The sequence below is a fragment of the Pleurodeles waltl genome, chromosome 4_1 (genome assembly GCF_031143425.1).
Source record: "Pleurodeles waltl isolate 20211129_DDA chromosome 4_1, aPleWal1.hap1.20221129, whole genome shotgun sequence".
Lineage (NCBI taxonomy): Eukaryota > Metazoa > Chordata > Amphibia > Caudata > Salamandridae > Pleurodeles > Pleurodeles waltl.
Window position 1 is genome coordinate 131122412 of NC_090442.1, and position 16915 is coordinate 131139326.

Below are 16915 nucleotides of genomic sequence, written 5' to 3' on the forward strand. Positions count from 1 at the left end.
CTTCACTTCTGCCTTTCCCTCGACTGTCTCTCTCACTCTCGCCTTCCCGTCTCTCTCTCTCTCTCTCCCCATCGCTGCTGCCCCTGCAGCCCCACCCCCTCTGCTCCCTTGCGCTGCTCTCCCACCGCTGCTGCCCCCGTGACCCCAACCCCTTTTTTCGTGTCGTTTTCGCCCCCGCTCCGACCTCCCAGCTGTCCTCTCTACCCTCCCTACTTAATGGCGGCTGCTGTGCGGTAGGTCGAGCAATACCAATGACCTGGTCAGTGAACTGCTCTGCCTCCTGTGGCTCCACCTGGTAAGTAGAGCCCTCATCCCTCGCTCCTCTGAACTCCTGAACCCTGTCAGGAGTTCGAGGCCCTCCTCCACCCGCAGGCTTCTGCCTGCGCCTCACCCTGGTGTCTAGTGGGAGAGGTCTCCTTTCCTGCTAGGCTGCCTCTCTACTTCTTTTTCTCTACTTCTCTCTCTGTGTGCTCTCTCTCCGTGTCTGCCCCCGTGCCCCTGCTGCCGTTCGCTCTCCTGTGTGCCCTTCTGATTTGCTTTCACTTTTGCCTTTTACTTTTTTCTGCACTTTTGCTTCACTTCTGCCTTTCCCTCCACTCTCTCTCACTCTCGCCGTCCCGCCTCTCTCTCTCTCTCCTGCTGCACCTATGGCCCCACCCCCCTCCGCTCCCTCGTACTGCTCTCCCACCGCTGCTGCCCCCGCAGCCCCACCCCCTTTTTTCGTGCCCGCTACCGCCTCCCAGCTGTCCTCTCCCCCCCTACTTAATGGCGGCCTCTGTGCGGAACGTCGAGCAATACCACTGACCTGGTCAGTGAACTGCTCTGCCTCCTGTTGCTCCACCTGGTAAGTAGATCCCTCATCCCTCGCTCCTCTGAACTCCTGAACCCTGTCAGGAGTTCGAGGCCCTCCTCCACCCGCAGGCTTCTGCCTGCGCCTCATCCCTGGTTTCTAGTGCTAGAGCTCTGCTTTCCTGCTAGGCTGCCTCTCTCCTCTGTTTTCTCTACTCCTCTCTTCGTGTGCTGACTCTCCGTGTCTGCCCCCCCAGTGCCCCTGTTGCCGTTCACTCTCCTGGGTGCCCTTTTGACTTGCTTTCACTTTTGCCTTTAACTTTTTTCTGCACTTTTGCTTAACTTCTGCCTTTCCCTCCACGCTCTCTTTCACTCTCGCCCTCCCGCCTCTCTCTCTCCCCTGCCGCTGCTTCCCCTGTGGCCCGCCCCCCTCCGCTCCCTCGCACTGCTCTCCCGCCGCTGCTGCCCCCACAGCCCGCCCCCTTTTTTTGCGCTGTTTTCTCCCCCGCCTCCCAGCTGTCCTCTCCTCCCCCCCTACTTAATGGCGGCTGCTGCGTGGTAGGTCGAGCAATACCACTGACCTGGTCAGTGAACTGCTCTGCCTCCCATGGCTCCACCTGGTAAGTAGAGCCCTCATCCCTCGCTCCTCTGAACTCCTGACCCCTGTCAGGAGTTTGAGGCCCTCCTCCACCTTCAGCCTTCTGCCTGCACTTCATCCCTGGTGTCTACTGGGAGAGCTCTGCTTTCCTGCTAGGCTGCCTCTCTCCTCCTTTTTCTCTACTCCTTTCTCCATGTGCTCTCTCTCCGTGTGTGCCGCCCCTGCTGCCGTTCACTCTCCTGTGTGCCCTTTTGACTTGCTTTCACTTTTGCCTTTTACTTTTTTATGCACTTTTGCTTAACTTCTGCCTTTCGCTTCATTCTCTCTCTCACTCTCGCCCTTCCGCCTCTCTCTCTCCCCTGCTGCACCTAGGGCCCCGCCCCCCTCCGCTCCCTCGCACTGCTCTCCTGCCGCTGTTGCCCCCGCGGCTCGCCCCCTTTTTTTGCGCCGTTTGCACCCCGCTCCCGCCTCCCAGATGTTCTCTCCGCCCCCCCCACTTAATGTCGACCGCTGTGCGGTATGTCGAGCAATACCACTGACGTAGTCAGTGAACTGCTCTGCCTCCCATTGCTCCACCTGGTAAGTAGAGCCCTCATCCCTCGCTCCTCTGAACTCCTGACCCCTGTCAGGAGTTTGAGGCCCTCCTCCACCTTCAGCCTTCTGCCTGTGCCTCATCCCTGGTGTCTAGTGGGAGAGCTCTGCTTTCCTGCTAGGCTGCCTCTCTCCTCCTTTTTCTCTATTCCTCTCTCCATGTGCTCTCTCTCTGTGTCTGCCCCCCCGTGCCCCTGCTGCATTTCGCTCTCCTGTGTGTCCTTTTGACTTGCTTTCACTTTTGCCTTTTACTTTTTTCTGCACTTTTGCTTCACTTCTGCCTTTCCCTCCATTCTCTCTCTCACTCTCGCCCTTCCGCCTCTCTCTCTCTCCTGCCACTGCTGCACCTGGGGCCCCACCCCCCTCTGCTCCCTCACACTGCTCTCCCGCTGCTGCTGCCCCCGCAGCTCCCCCCCCTTTTTTTGCACCATTTTCGCTCCTGTTCCCGCCTCCCAGCTGTCCTCTCAGCCCCCCCCCACTTAATGGCGGCCGCTGTGCGGTACGTCGAGCAATACCACTGACCTGGTCAGTGAACTGCTCTTCCTCTTGTGGCTCCACCTGGTAAGTAGAGCCCTCATCCCTCGTTCCTCTGAGCTCCTGACCCCTGTCAGGAGTTTCAGGCCCTCCTCCACCTTCAGCCTTATGCCTGCGCCTCATACCTTGTGTCTAGTGGGAGAGCTCTGCTTTCCTGCTAGACTGCCTCTCTCCTCCTTTTTCTCTCCTCCTCTCTCTGTGTGCTCTCTCTCCATGTCTCCCCCCGTGCCCCTGCTGCTGTTCGCTCTCCTATGTGCCCTTTGGACTTGCTTTCACTTTTGCCTTTTACTTTTTTGTGCACTTTTGTTTCACTTCTGCCTTTCCCTCGACTGTCTCTCTAGCTCTCGCCCTCCCGTCTCTCTCTCCCCATCGCTGCTGCCCCTGCAGCCCCACCCCCTCTGCTCTCTCGCGCTGCTCTCCCGCTGCTACTGCCCCCGCGGCTCGCCCCCTTTTTTTGCACCGTTTTCACTCCCGCTCCCGCCTCCCAGCTGTCCTCTCCGCCCCCGCACTTAATGGCGGCCGCTGTGCTGTACGTAGAGCAATACCACTGACCTGGTCAGTGAACTGCTCTGCCTCCTGTGGCTCCACCTAGTAAGTAGAGCCCTCATCCCTCGCTCCTCTGAACTCCTGAACCCTGTCAGGAGTTCGAGGCCCTCCTCCACCCGCAGGCTTCTGCCTGCGCCTCATCCCTGGCTTCTAGTGGGAAAGCTCTGCTTTCCTGCTAGGCTGCCTCTCTCCTCCTTTTTCTCTATTCCTCTCTCCATGTGCTCTCTCTCTGTGTCTGCCCCCCATGCCCCTGCTACAGTTCGCTCTCCTGTGTGCCCTTTTGACTTGCTTTCACTTTTGCCTTTTACTTTTGTATGCACTTTTGCTTCACTTCTGCCTTTCACTTCATTCTCTCTCTCACTCTTGCCCTTCTGCCTCTCTCTCTCCCCTGCTGCACCTAGGGCCCCGCCCCCCTCCGCTCCCTCGCACTGCTCTCCCGCCGCTGTTGCCCCCGCGGCTCGTCCCCTTTTTTTGCGCCGTTCCCACCCCTGTTCCCGCCTCCCGACTGTCCTCTCTGCCCCCCCTACTTAATGGTGGCCGCTGTGCGGTACGTCGAGCAATACCACTGACCTGGTCAGTGAACTGCTCTGCCTCCTGTGGCTCCACCTGGTAAGTAGACCCCTCATCCCTTGCTCCTCTGAACTCCTGACCCCTTTCAGGAGTTCAAGGCCCTCCTCCACCGGCAGGCTTCTGTCTTCGCCTCATCCCTGGTGTCTAGTGGAGAGCTCTGCTTTCCTGCTAGGCTGCCTCTCTCCTCCTTTTCTCTACTCCTCTCTCCGTGTGCTCTCTCTCCTTGTCTGCCCCCCCCCCCCTGGCCCCTGCTGCTGGTCGCTCTCCTGTGTGCCCCTTTGACTTGCTTTTACATTTGCCTTTTACTTTTTTCTGTACTTTTGCTTCACTTCTGCCTTTCCCTCCACTCTCTCTCTCACTCTCGCCCTCCCGCCTCTCTCTCTCCCCTGCCGCTTCTGCCCCTGCGGGCCCACCCCCCTCCTCTCCCTCGCGCTGCTCTCCCGCCGTTGCTGCCCCCACGGCCCACCCCCTTCTTTTGCGCCATTTTCACCCCCATTCCTGCCTCCCAGCTGTCCTCTCCTCCCCGTACCTGCTTAATGGCGGCCGCGCTGCTGGCGCGCCAAAGGCAAGCCCATCCGTGCCCATCCGCACCTGAATTGTGCCCAGCGCCGGAACCCCTGGCTCTCGCCCCCCCACTGCTGCCACGCATCCTCATTACGATGGCACCACCATCCACGCCCTCAACACCGGCCGCTCCCCCGCCTGCCTTCAAGCCTCCCGCAGATCACCTATGTACCCTTCTCCTGCCGGAAATGCACCTTCACCAGCCTCCACTCCAATGACCCACCCACCAAGGCAGGACGCAAACATCTCAGATGTATCCTTCTCAACACCCGCTCCGTCCACAAACACACAGTAGAACTATGGATTCTAATCGACTCAGCTTCCCCAGACGTCACCTTCCTGACCGAGACCTGGATGAACCCCTCCTCAGTGCCCGACATCACCATAGGCATCTGGACGGCTACAAGATCACCGCAGGGACCGCTCCAACAAACCAGGAGGAGGCATCGCCATCGTCCACAAGAACACCCTCAGGATCACGACCAGCACCAAGAGTTACAATGAAGTCCAAGGATAACTGCAATTCTTGGCCGTTAGTTAGTGTAATGTATTTTTAAATATATTTGAAAATAATATCTCAATGGAGGCTTAGAAGGAGCATATTGTGTTCTAATTTGGTTCTCCTTCGAATTTCATAATTAGTCTCAAAAGTATGTCTTAACTGAAGGTTTAATTAAATCTGCTTAACAGACAAGAGTTGTTGACCTGAACGGTATCCAGATTGTGATGTTTAAAATGCAACCAGCATTTTGCACCAAGTGCTGTCTTCTTCTGTTCCATGTAAGGTCTGGCACAATTATAGCCCCTAAGGCATGGAGAGGCAGCACAAGATAGGTAACCAATCAGTTACAAGTAGTTGTAGATTTATAGCACTCCTGGAGGTAGAATGCAAGTTATTTTCAAAGATTATTTTATTTCATCTAGACGAGTAGATGGAAGCAAAGGTTCTAATCAAACCTGTGCAGACTGGCTTGAGGAAAGGTTACTCAACTGATGATAATATACTACTCTTTGCTTAATGGCATGCGCTTCTCTGGCCCCCCGCCGAAAGCAGCACTGTTCTTTTACCAACGACAGTGCAGTTTATGAGAACACTGACAGGTAAATGTTGTAGAAGAAATTAATAGAGTTATGTACTGAACCACATTTGCTAAAGCCTATCAAGGAACTCCACTCAGCAACCTGGGTTCAGATACAAGACAATTAAAAGCTGTTCCCTTACACAGACGTTTTCATCACCTAATATCTTTAAGGAAAATTGCAACTTTCAAGCCTTCTAACTTATATTTTTCAGATCTGGTTGAGCATTGTGTTTGTGTTTAGATGGCAGTCAGGTCTTCTTGCTGCCTACATAGGGGATCTGATCTCCAGTTTTGGTCAATTCTTCCAATTACCACTAGTTAGCGAAGGGTGCAGAATCCTGTGGCCAACAAAAACAAGTTCACTAGAGATGGTCATGTCCAACAAGAACCAAATGTATGAAGCCTCTGAAATGACCAGGTAAAAACCTGAAACAACTGTGATGTACTGCACAAATGGAAAGCAAGTAAGAAAAAAAGAAAAAAAAGTATGTAATGTGAAATGTTGTAAATTATTAACTCATCACCATGTAACCCTACATGGTGCCCCTATATTTATAACCCTATAAAAATTTAAATTAAATAAATTAAATGTATGTTTCTCTAATGTGTATAATTCACAGTAGCTACACAACTTCACAGAAACCTGTACTAACCTGTATGAATTATACAGACACTAAAGCGATCCCTGCCAATGAAAGAACCCACTAAAAAGTCAATAAATATTACTTTAACAGATATTTTGGTTGACCAACTACCATAAGCAATGCTGTTGGGAGGGTTACAGAACACAGTCATCCACCTAAAATTACTGAAGTCAAACTTGTAAATTAGTGCAAGACATGATAAAAGCAGGCACGATATTTTCAGCAGAAATCAGAACAATTTTAAAAGACTAGGGGACCAAGTGCACATTTTGCAATCAAAAATGTGCAGTTCACAAAATCACGGCGTTTGTGACTGCAGAGTGGCTAATACCTCTTTAATAAACTCATTTTAGAAAAACGTTTCTAACTCGCAAAATGTGTAACCCATACGGAATCACAATTACTAAGGGGTGTAAAAGGGGTGCTCCATATAGTTGTAATTAATTTTGATATTTTTCAATTGTTTGGTATTTCAATCATGGTTGTAAACAATTGATCAGTTACTGACACCTCCAAGGAAGTGGTGAGTGAGTTGCAGATGGGAAGGGTTCCCTTTGGTCCCTTTACCCTTTCAGTATCATGTTGGATGATACTAGGTGAGCAGGCGGTGCTTTCACTGATGTTTTCAAATAGGTAACTTTTTTAATTAAAGCAGCATCACTTACTTTAAGGAACATTGACTGCTTAAAAAAGATTCACGTTTGGGAAAGCACACACAGAGATTGTGGTTTGCTTTTCATTGTAGGTCACCCTCCTTGTGTTTGTGGCCAGTCACAAGGATTTGGAACTGCAAAACTGCCTATTTAATATTTATAATGCAGCACTACAATGCAGATCTGTCTGTAAGCTGCTGTGAGTAGATATTTTGCAATGTGATCAGTTAATTATGTAAGTCACATTGAAAATTCAGAGGCTGGCTGCAAAAAGTCAATGTGCAGTTTGTGACAATTTTTTATGAGCTGCGTCTTTCTATTACTGGGCTTATTTGCATAAAGTTCATGAGGAAGTAATGGGACTGGTAAGCTCCATAACAAATTTAAACAGACTAATTACTTTAACCAGAAGAACCAAAAGGTAAACCAGACGAAGATTTCAGGAAATAGATATTCCTGACCACCTAACAATTACTCACACAAAAAGGAACTTCATTCTTTATGATAATGAAAAAATATATAATTTTCAGCGCAGCTAACAATATACTAACCATAACACAATGTGATAAATAGCACTTTTAAATCTTGCCTGCCAACCTATACCCAGATATATCCACGGGTAATACCAAAACATTACCATACCAATAATTGATGCACTCTTGTCCATTAAACCATCATACAAAGGACCACATATCAGGAAGTACTAACACCTATAAATGAGAAATCTAATAATGAATCCCCACAGAAAACAGTTATCAATTTTGAACAGGCAATGATTTGAAAGGTCCTTAAAATATATCCACACAAATCTATATAAGTATGTTGTTTCCATTTCAATTAAGCCTAATGGAGACATTGCAAAAATGCCACATTGATTTTAGATTAGTATACCAACACTCAATTGCTCTAGCATATGTACTACTAACAGAAGTTAAAAAAACATCAGAACTTACTACTAGTTTCCCCATTCTATCAAGCAAATTAAGAAAAGCTTAACGCCCTTTTTAGACTGTCAGGAACTGCATCAACGGCAAGCCCTTTGCATAATTATTCCCAAAACTGCTTAAATTTGCTAAGTGCAGACGATGTTTGCTACCAAAGTATATCTCTTTCCAAACAAGAAGTACACAACGTAGAAAGAGATGCTCAAGCATTCCTATAACCTACTCCACCACATATGCAGATACTATGCTAGGCAAATTATCAATCTGTACAAAACTCCTCTATAATTAAAAAGCTATTTTTAAAATTCTCAAATTCCATATACAATAATTTAATAATGTTATTAATTGTAAGAATTGTTATAATCCTATACAACTCAACATTAAACAAATGTTTTTATTTGAGCATAAAAATCTCATATTGATTTTTTAGTAATTATCACAATTAAACTGGAATACAATGTTAAAAACTATACCATCATCACTACAAAATAAACATCAGTAAGTAAAACTACTATTGTATATCAAGGTAGAAACAATTCACACATTTACATCCATATTTTAATTACAGAATATATTATACACATGAAATGACAAAGTCATTGAAATAAATGTTTATTGATGTTTATGAAAAGCTAAAAATGGTAAAAGGTAACAAAGTAGATATGTAAATTTTATTAACAAATACAACCTAATTAATGAAAGAATAATATATAAACTTCATTTATATATATAAGATCTATTGTTGTGATTTTTTCAGTGTTGTCTCCAAAAATAAGTAAAGTAACATGCTGCTTCTGTATATTTAAATATATAAATATTTTTAATAAAAATATATATTTACATAAAATATGTATACTTTAATATATGAATTATGTGAACTTAACACATAGCTTTCTGAATAAATCATGTTTTACATTGTGTTAGTGTTTAACAATTATTTCCATTTACAATTTTAACTATATTTGTGCAATATCGTTACAATTTTAACTATTTTAAAATGTTTTAAAAATGTATTTTTATATTTATACCTTATTTACACGTGTTTCAAATAATAAACCAATGCCTAAACTTTTGACCATAAATAATTAATTATTTTATTTTAAATACTTTAAGTCCATTGCTATTGTAATATCAACATATACATTTCTAAGTACCAGGACTTCTGTAAGTCTATGACAAATCACGTTTTGGCCAAAGCTTGGATGCTCAAACTTCATCTTACCAACAAGATGCCCGATCACAGGTATCCAAAGGAAAGACAAAGCAGACTTTGCCAGCCAACCAATTTCTGACACTTGTTCCTAACAAGCAACTCTCAGCCTCAGATGCCACAACTGACTATGGCTATGGCTAGTGACCCTGCAGTTTCACCTTCATGTCCCTGATCATCACAAACCTTCAAGAATCTTGAAGAACATTCTCCAGGGGCTGTTGAAACTCAGTTGGTGTGCATTGCCAACAGCTCCATGCTATCTGGTACCTTCCTATCGTAACTCAAGATTCCCTACATACACCTGCTCATAGAGAAGGACAATCTCAACCTAGCAGGCCTGGCCAATTACTTACTGAAAAACTGATATGAAGAGCACCATTTACTAAGATTTTCAAATTGCTTGAAGAAAGGCAATCTTACATAAATCAAAAAACAAATTCTACCATTGGAAATGTACAGAATCTGCTCTGATGCCCGTTTGGGATGACCTAAAGACTGCAATGGCATTGCTGCACTTCTTCTATTGGACTCATCTGCAGCATTCAACACAGCTGACCCCCCACACCCTCTAGATAGTCTACATAATTGTGGCATTGAATTAAATACCCTTGACTGAATCTCCCCTACTATTCTGATATAATCTTCTCACTTCCCCTTTTTGCAACACTGACAATGTCAAGGAAGGTGCACCTCAAGGACCACCATCGCCAGTTCATCTTCATCGCCTACCCCTGCCTACTGCAGTATTTAATCAAATCCTTCAAACTTGACATGCTACTATGCCGATGATACACATTTCAACCTAAAAATGGAAAATCCAATGGATCTGGATGGATCAGGACTAAACCGAAGTCTCAGAACTGTTGGCTCATGACTGTTGAGTAACTACATTAAACTTAACTCATCCAAAATGGAGATCCTGACATAATTTGAAGAACTACTATCCCTCATCAGTCTGGCCCAAGGAACTTGGATTAATTCCAACAAAAACTGAGAACCCTGAGAGTGATCCTTTAACTTATCCCTGGTTCTCCTGTCAGACCAAGTCCTGAGACACATCTTCTACAACATTCATACCATAGGATGAATTTAAGTGACCACCTCCCTTGTTTTGTGTTGACTATGAAAATGGTCTATAGTAGGGGTCTCAATCTAACTATTGCCAAAAATACAAAGGATCCAGACCGCCACAGCTGTATAACTGCTGTGTGATCATCTGTATGATCCCATTTTACTGGTCCTAAAAGAGCTTAATTGACTACACATTGCTAGACTTTCAACTGTCTGTATCTTATGTATTATTCATGGGACCATCATAGACAAAGGCCCAGTTTACACCCATTTAAAGCTAAAACACCAGCCACAGTACATTAGTATACTTAACTATTGTAGTGGCAACCCAAATATCTTATCAAGGACACTACAGATTTTTTAAAGAGGCTTAGTGGCATACCACCGTGTGACATATACCTCCTTGTTACAATGAATTTACCATACAAAGCTCTTGAAATGAAGTGATTTCTGAATTCTAAGGACCACATTTATATATGAGTGGATGTCCCGTTGTTCCACCAGTCTGAATGAGTAAATTACTCTGTCGCCCTGGTGGAGGGACCATCTGTTGGTGGTCATTTTTAAAGAATTGTCTGGAACTGCCATTATAGATGTTCCTGTCAATGCATTTTTTGTTTTGGTACAGGACTCTGTTAGCAGGACATAGACCTGTACCAAACACGTTACTTTTATTTATTTCCAAACGAAAATCACAAAACTGGATTTTCTTTTTGAAAAAAGAAAAAAAATACACTTGTCCCCTCTCCATGGGAGTTGTCTCCTATGGCAAGGGGAGCATTTAGTCATTTTTACTGCCCCTTACTGCCAGGGTTTTTTTTGGTGATGACTGGCAGTGAAAACTGAACTGTCATTCTGCCTATCTAAATTAGGTGGACGGAATGACAGGTCAGCATCTCACGGTCCTTCCTCCACAGTACCATAGGAGGGGATTAATCACAACAGAGATAGAGCAGATTTCACAGTGATTAACCCTAAGGTCCATTGTGAAGGAGTATCCCTACCACCAAGAATTAAATCGGCCCCTAAGTCTGTACTTACTTCTATATTAGTAGAATTAGCATTGTTCATGCTGCATAATTATTTTTATTATGAAGCTCAATTTTGTAGACTAAAAACATGAAGTGTGATGGGCTCTTGGTTTACTCATTCTCATGCCAACCTATTCATGGGACGTATGAGTGGAGGTGAATCTTGAGTTATGCTATGGTAATACATCAAGATTCAGTAGACCTTTGGTGTCAATCTATTGATAATATTTCTTGATTTTAAAGGCTGAGTAGGAAGTCTTGAATTTCAAAGGAGAACTCGGTTCAGCATATGTTATACAAGATACATTTCCTGGACTGGGAAATATGTGAAACTGAGCAATATGTATAACTGATAACGTTATACGTTTGTAATCACAGAAAAGAAACAACTGTCAACAATGTATTATATGTCACATTTGGACATCCTAAACATCAAATGTAGTATATCCTGTAGTGAGAATTTTGTATGGGTGAAAAACATATTAGACAATAAATGAGATACTAAAAGATCAAAATCACACAAGGATGTTTAGTGATATTTGCGGATAAATATAAGTCTAGGGGGCTCATTACGAGTTTGGTGGTTCCAATGCAGAACCGCCAAACTCGGACGCCACCGCCATTCGGTGGTGCCTCCCCGCCCTATTAGAATGTTTCCGCTGGCCTGACCTGGCTGACTGGCGGAAACCTTGAAATAGAGCGTTCCCGCCGACCTGACTGGCAGGAACAGTGCTATGAGATAGCCCTCAGCTCCCTTAAAGGAGCCTAATGCTATCTCGTAGCACAGAGGGGGCCGTCCAGCACACTCGAAATGTGCACTGTCTGGAAAGCAGACATTGCAAATTCTGATGGTGCTGGGCAGGAGGGCATAGGCAAGGGCAGTGCAGGGGCCTCCCTATGATCCCCTGCACTTGTTCTCCACTAGTCTTTTCATTGTGGTGAAACAGCCATGAAAAGGCTGGTGGAGAACAAGGTTGTAATCAGCAGGGCGGCGTTGACTTCAGCGCTACCCTGGCTGATTGCAACCAAGACCCCTGTCACCTCGTCGGGATCTAGGAGCCTGGCAGAGATGGTGGTTGGATGGCAGTGGTCTGACTGCCACCGTGAGGCTGGTGGTAATGTGTCCGCCAGCCTCGTAATGAGGCCCTAAGTGTAAAGAGATGTTTACACTCTTACAGAACTACTGGTACCTTAAGTAAAGCACCCAATTCTGCATGTAAATCCAAGCCGCCCAGCAGTTGTATATGCAGTGGGTAAACAATATGAGAATATGGACTGTGAGAGTAAAAAGCATTCCAGTTAAAAACATTTTTAATTGTACCACCTCTTACAACTGTTATATGGTTCCTATGAGTTTGTGGGCCTGTGTATTATGTCAACAAGAACTTCAGAATGTAGAGACTTAGGGCCTGATTTTGATCTTGGCAGCGGGGAATACTCCACCACAAATGTGACAGATATCCTGTTTGCAGTATTACGATCCCATAATATGCTATGGAGCTCATAATAAGGTGGATGGGTTATCCATCACGTTTGTGATGGAGTTACCCCGCCACCAGGATCTAAATTAGGCCCTTATTCTACATATATCATCAGTAAATGTTGGCTTGTTTTGGCTAGCTCACAGTACCACATCTAAACCCCTAACCTGACCAGGGTAATAGATATTATTGTTAACCTTGAATGTGACTACTCTGAGGATTACTAATTTTTCACCTTTTGTCCTGTTTGACACTTTAATATCATACCAAACGCTTGCCTCCAAAGCTTATGACCTTCCTGTCTTCTGATGTTAGAGCTCCTTTGCAGATATCCTTGTCCACTGGGATTAGGATCTAATGATTGTGGCATCCACCATCAAGACCAATATGTGAGTAATACCTTTTTGTGTGTTAGTCAAATCCAGCCTCAATATTAATTCAGTCCTGTATTTTAATCTTGCCTGTCCTCTCTTTTCCCCACTGGTTTCTCCAACTGGCATATTGTCTTAGTGATGCATCCACATAGGGATTTATGGATGGTGGAAGTGTTTGACGGAACAGAGCAGTCCAAACCTGAAAATATATTATTATAATTTGAGGTTGCCCACTAATTGATAGAGAGGCATAGGGAAAATCTAAGGCAGGGAGCACATGTTAGTGCATTGATGGTATTTATCAGGCTAAGGAGGAGGAAATAGAAAGCGTAAATTATGTAAATGTAATAAAAAATATTGAGAGTAGCATCCAAAGTGGTTAATCCTCCAGATATTTGATTGTAATAAATAATACACCTTGACTTAACGTTTACCAACAGACAAAGCAAGCATGTCCCAAAAATGTGCAATCTTTATAACGTTTGATTATAGCATAAGAGATAATATTTTGTCTTAACAATTCAATTAGGAGGCATTAGAAGTGTGAAATGTAGATTGTTTTGTAGTAATACTAGGCTTACTTGCAAGGGTTTCAATGGACAATAAAATGTGAAGCTTTTGAGTTTACAGACTCTAATGATCAATTTAGGGGCCTGATTCACAAACTGCATTTTACCTCAAGTAGTACTGAACTATTTTTTATTTACTACAAATTGCAATGGATATCTCTGCCTTCCTCTTTTTTTATGTAGAACATCTCGGTCCATATGCAGATATCTCCACACATGTTGGTATTTAATTTTGTAGTAAATGTAAGAGGAACAAGAAGGAGTGGTTGAAATGTAGAATAATTACTTCTAAATGGGTGAGTTTTATTGAACTTGAAGGAAGGGGTCATGCAAATAATAAAACAAATAAATATAAAAAAATAAATCAAATATACTCCAGCCAAACCTTGTAATAAGTTAAGCACCATACGTGGCCGCCCACTGACACTGTAATACACTGTCATCAAAATCAATTGAGTCCATGGATGGGGCAGTGATCTTCATCAACCTCTGCCAACATGAAATTGCAAGCAGGAAAAGGAAGTTGTCCATTTGCTGGTCATTCTGAGCCGTCCTGTCACCAGAAAACCATACTTCCCCTTCCTGCTGCTCCTTAGGGAATCAAAAACCCCAAAATGGCTAAGGGACAAGTTTAAACAAGACACTCAGAATACCAGCCATATTGACAGTAGGCCAGCCTGCATACTAACTGAGAGTAGAACCCCATGCTAGATGAGTCTGGTTGCTTGTGCCAGCCAGGTTGCTTAGTGTGGCTCACGCTAAATTGCTCTCCCAGTCTGGCCGAGAGTTCCAGTAAGTATTCCACTTTACTCCACCTGACCAAGGTGATCTGCTACCTTATGGTCTGAGCTGGGATCCATTTCCACAATCCATTCTAGCCACCAACAATGCACACACTCTCCTCCACAGTTGGGTCGTGTCTTCCGCATTCCAAAGACTAAAATAGCAGTCCTTGTGCCGAGGAGACCTCACCACTTGTAGGGATCGAAATGCAATCACACAACCCACCAAGAATACCAGGACCAACAAACAACATAGGATTAGCCCTGGCCACCCAGCAATATTGTGGAGTTTCTGTAAAGTGGCTACAATTAATATCTAAATGGTTCTTATCCTTAAAAATAATACCTTGATCGTGGGAACTTAGAATTACCTAAACTACTATAGTCCCATGTGAGTCAGTGAATACTGGACTGATGTCCTCAATGGATTGCGTATGTAGTAAATAATCCCTCTGATTGCAAGATCACCCCCCTTTTTTGGAGTGATGCTGCTGTTTTTTTATTTACTCAGCTCACTGAGACTGTGCTAGCCAGGCCCCAGTGCATGAGCTCTGACTCCCTGTGGTAGGACGGCGTGTACCAGGCCGAGAGGGAAGTACCCCGGGGGCACTTTGCCGCATGCTGAGTCCGTGCAGGAAGGGGCGGGCTATTTCAAAGCACCCAATGCCAGGAAGACCCGGACAACCTAAAGGAGAGGACAGAACGCTGTAAGAAGCACCCCAGCGATGAGAGACAAAGGAGAGACAAAACCACCAGGAGATGGAGAGACGTGGGACCGAGAAGGAGAAATGCAACTCGGTGAGCCGCTGGATCAAGAAAGAGAGTTGCAACCCAGAGATGGTGACAGGTGGCAACCCGGAAGGGAATCGCAGCCAGGAGACGGAGTTACGGTGAAGCCAGGAGATGGAGGAGAGAGAGGAAGCGCTGGAGCAGGCCACGTTCTAGGAAGAACGTGGCCAGATCAGGTACGGGGGTGTACTGGGGATGGGGAGGTAGGGTGAAGAAAACCGCTTACCAAGCATGAAAGCACTTGATGAATAAATCTGGATGAAAGGGGGGGTGGTGTAAGGAAACAATAAAAGGAACAATATTATTAAGAACAAAAAACAAAGAAGGCACTGGGTGAAAAGGGATGGCACTATACTAACCAAAGAAAAGGGACAAAGCAGCTATAAATAAGACAGTATTGAGGCACGATATGGAGAGAGAGATAAAATCCATCTAATACGGGAAGAAAAGGAAATAGTCACTAACTGCACTGGCCAGGGAAACAGGGGAACAGGGAAAAATAAAAAAAGATATAGAAGAGAAAAAGGAAGAAGACAGGGGAACAGGTGTGTCCATTATAAACCAACGTACCTTCTAAAAACGGCTTCTTCTTGCTCCCTCTTCCGGTACCTTCATCCGCTGAATTCCGAGGTGACTACCTGAATGGTTAAGAAGACCCAATTAGGACAACCCAGAAGAAACAAAAACGAAGACCATATAACAGCAAGACAAGACCTGAGAGAAAGATACAAAGATAAAGAAAGTGTGGAAGAAACAAAAATAAAAGACCACATACAACATTTTTTTAAGCCTTCTGGGTCCATTATTACTTACCTGTCCCAAGTGGTGTCAGAAGTGGGATAGTTTAAGAGGCCCATAAGAAAGGAAAAGTATAATGGAGGAAAAACCCATATTAGCTGATATGATCGCTCAGTTAGCAGAGGGCCAAAGACATCTGCAATTGGTTTGGGAAGAACAACTGAAGGAGGCAAAGGAAGAACGTGAAGCTTTACATACTGCGTTGAAAAGTCAAGCAACGATTATTGCCACAATCAATTAGTACATGAGGCTGCTCTAGGAAAACTGACTGAAACAATAGCTATTACCAGAGTACACCCAAACGTACCCACAGTACTGTTTTACAGAAATACTAGGAGAATTATGATCTGGACGCATTCTTCACAAACTTTGAACGGGTAGCCAGTTCGGCTAACTGGCCCATGGAAAGGTGGGGTCAATATATCACTCCGCTCCTCACAGGTCCTCTGCAGGTTGCTCATCAAGCAGTTAACCCTGTAGGCATAACCCCTTATGAAGATATAAAAAAGGCCATCCTGGAACGGGTTGGGTTAGACCAGGAAAGTTACCGCCTCAGGTTTAGACATACTAAATGGGTGAGTCAGGAAGATCCACGGTCATTGTATTATAGGGTTCATCATGAAGCTAACAAATGGTTGAACCCTGCTGATACCATCAAGGAAGAAATTTTTGAAGCAATAGTATTGGACCAATATCTAGAGGCACTGGATTCGACAACATCCCGGGCTGAATAATACTACCGCAGTGGAACTAGCCTGTGCATATCATCTCGCTCCCGACTTCCGGGGCACCAGTATGAAATCCACCCCATCTCCTCAGAAAACACTACCACCCCAATCCGTTCCAAACAAACTGGTAGTAGGGTCAAATATAGAAAGACCGTCACTTTATTGTGGTCCCTTAAAAGAACCCCTGACCACTTCTCAGTGTTTCAATTGTGCAGAATGGGGACACATAGCACGATACTGTCCTCAGAAAAACAATGTAGGTGAACCAATGGAGATTGGGATGACCAAAGAAAGGGTGTTATGGTTAGACAATACAATGAGTCAGTATTCTACCACCCTCCTGGTAAATCAAGAGAGAAGAAAAACAATAGATTCTGGGTGTAGTCAGAGTGTTATCAACCAAAAGTATGTCAGACCAGATCAATGGATAAAGGGTGAACAGGTCATGATCACCTGTGTACATGGCGATAGTAGAAAATACTCTGTTGTTGTCATACAAATGAACTGGCGAGGAAAGGAAGAGTCCGTGGTAGTAGGAGCTATCCCTAATCTTGTTGAAGAACT

The 16915-nt window shown here is 44.8% G+C and overlaps 1 long non-coding RNA gene across 1 annotated transcript in view; it reads right to left on the reverse strand.

Moving 5' to 3' along the window:
• The window catches only part of LOC138288482 (uncharacterized), a 68699-nt gene that overhangs the window by 10825 nt on the left and 40959 nt on the right, over positions 1-16915 (reverse strand). Inside the window, exon 2 of the long non-coding RNA XR_011202409.1 lies at positions 15396-15463. This is a non-coding gene — a long non-coding RNA (uncharacterized lncRNA). The remainder of the gene's footprint in view (positions 1-15395; positions 15464-16915) is intronic.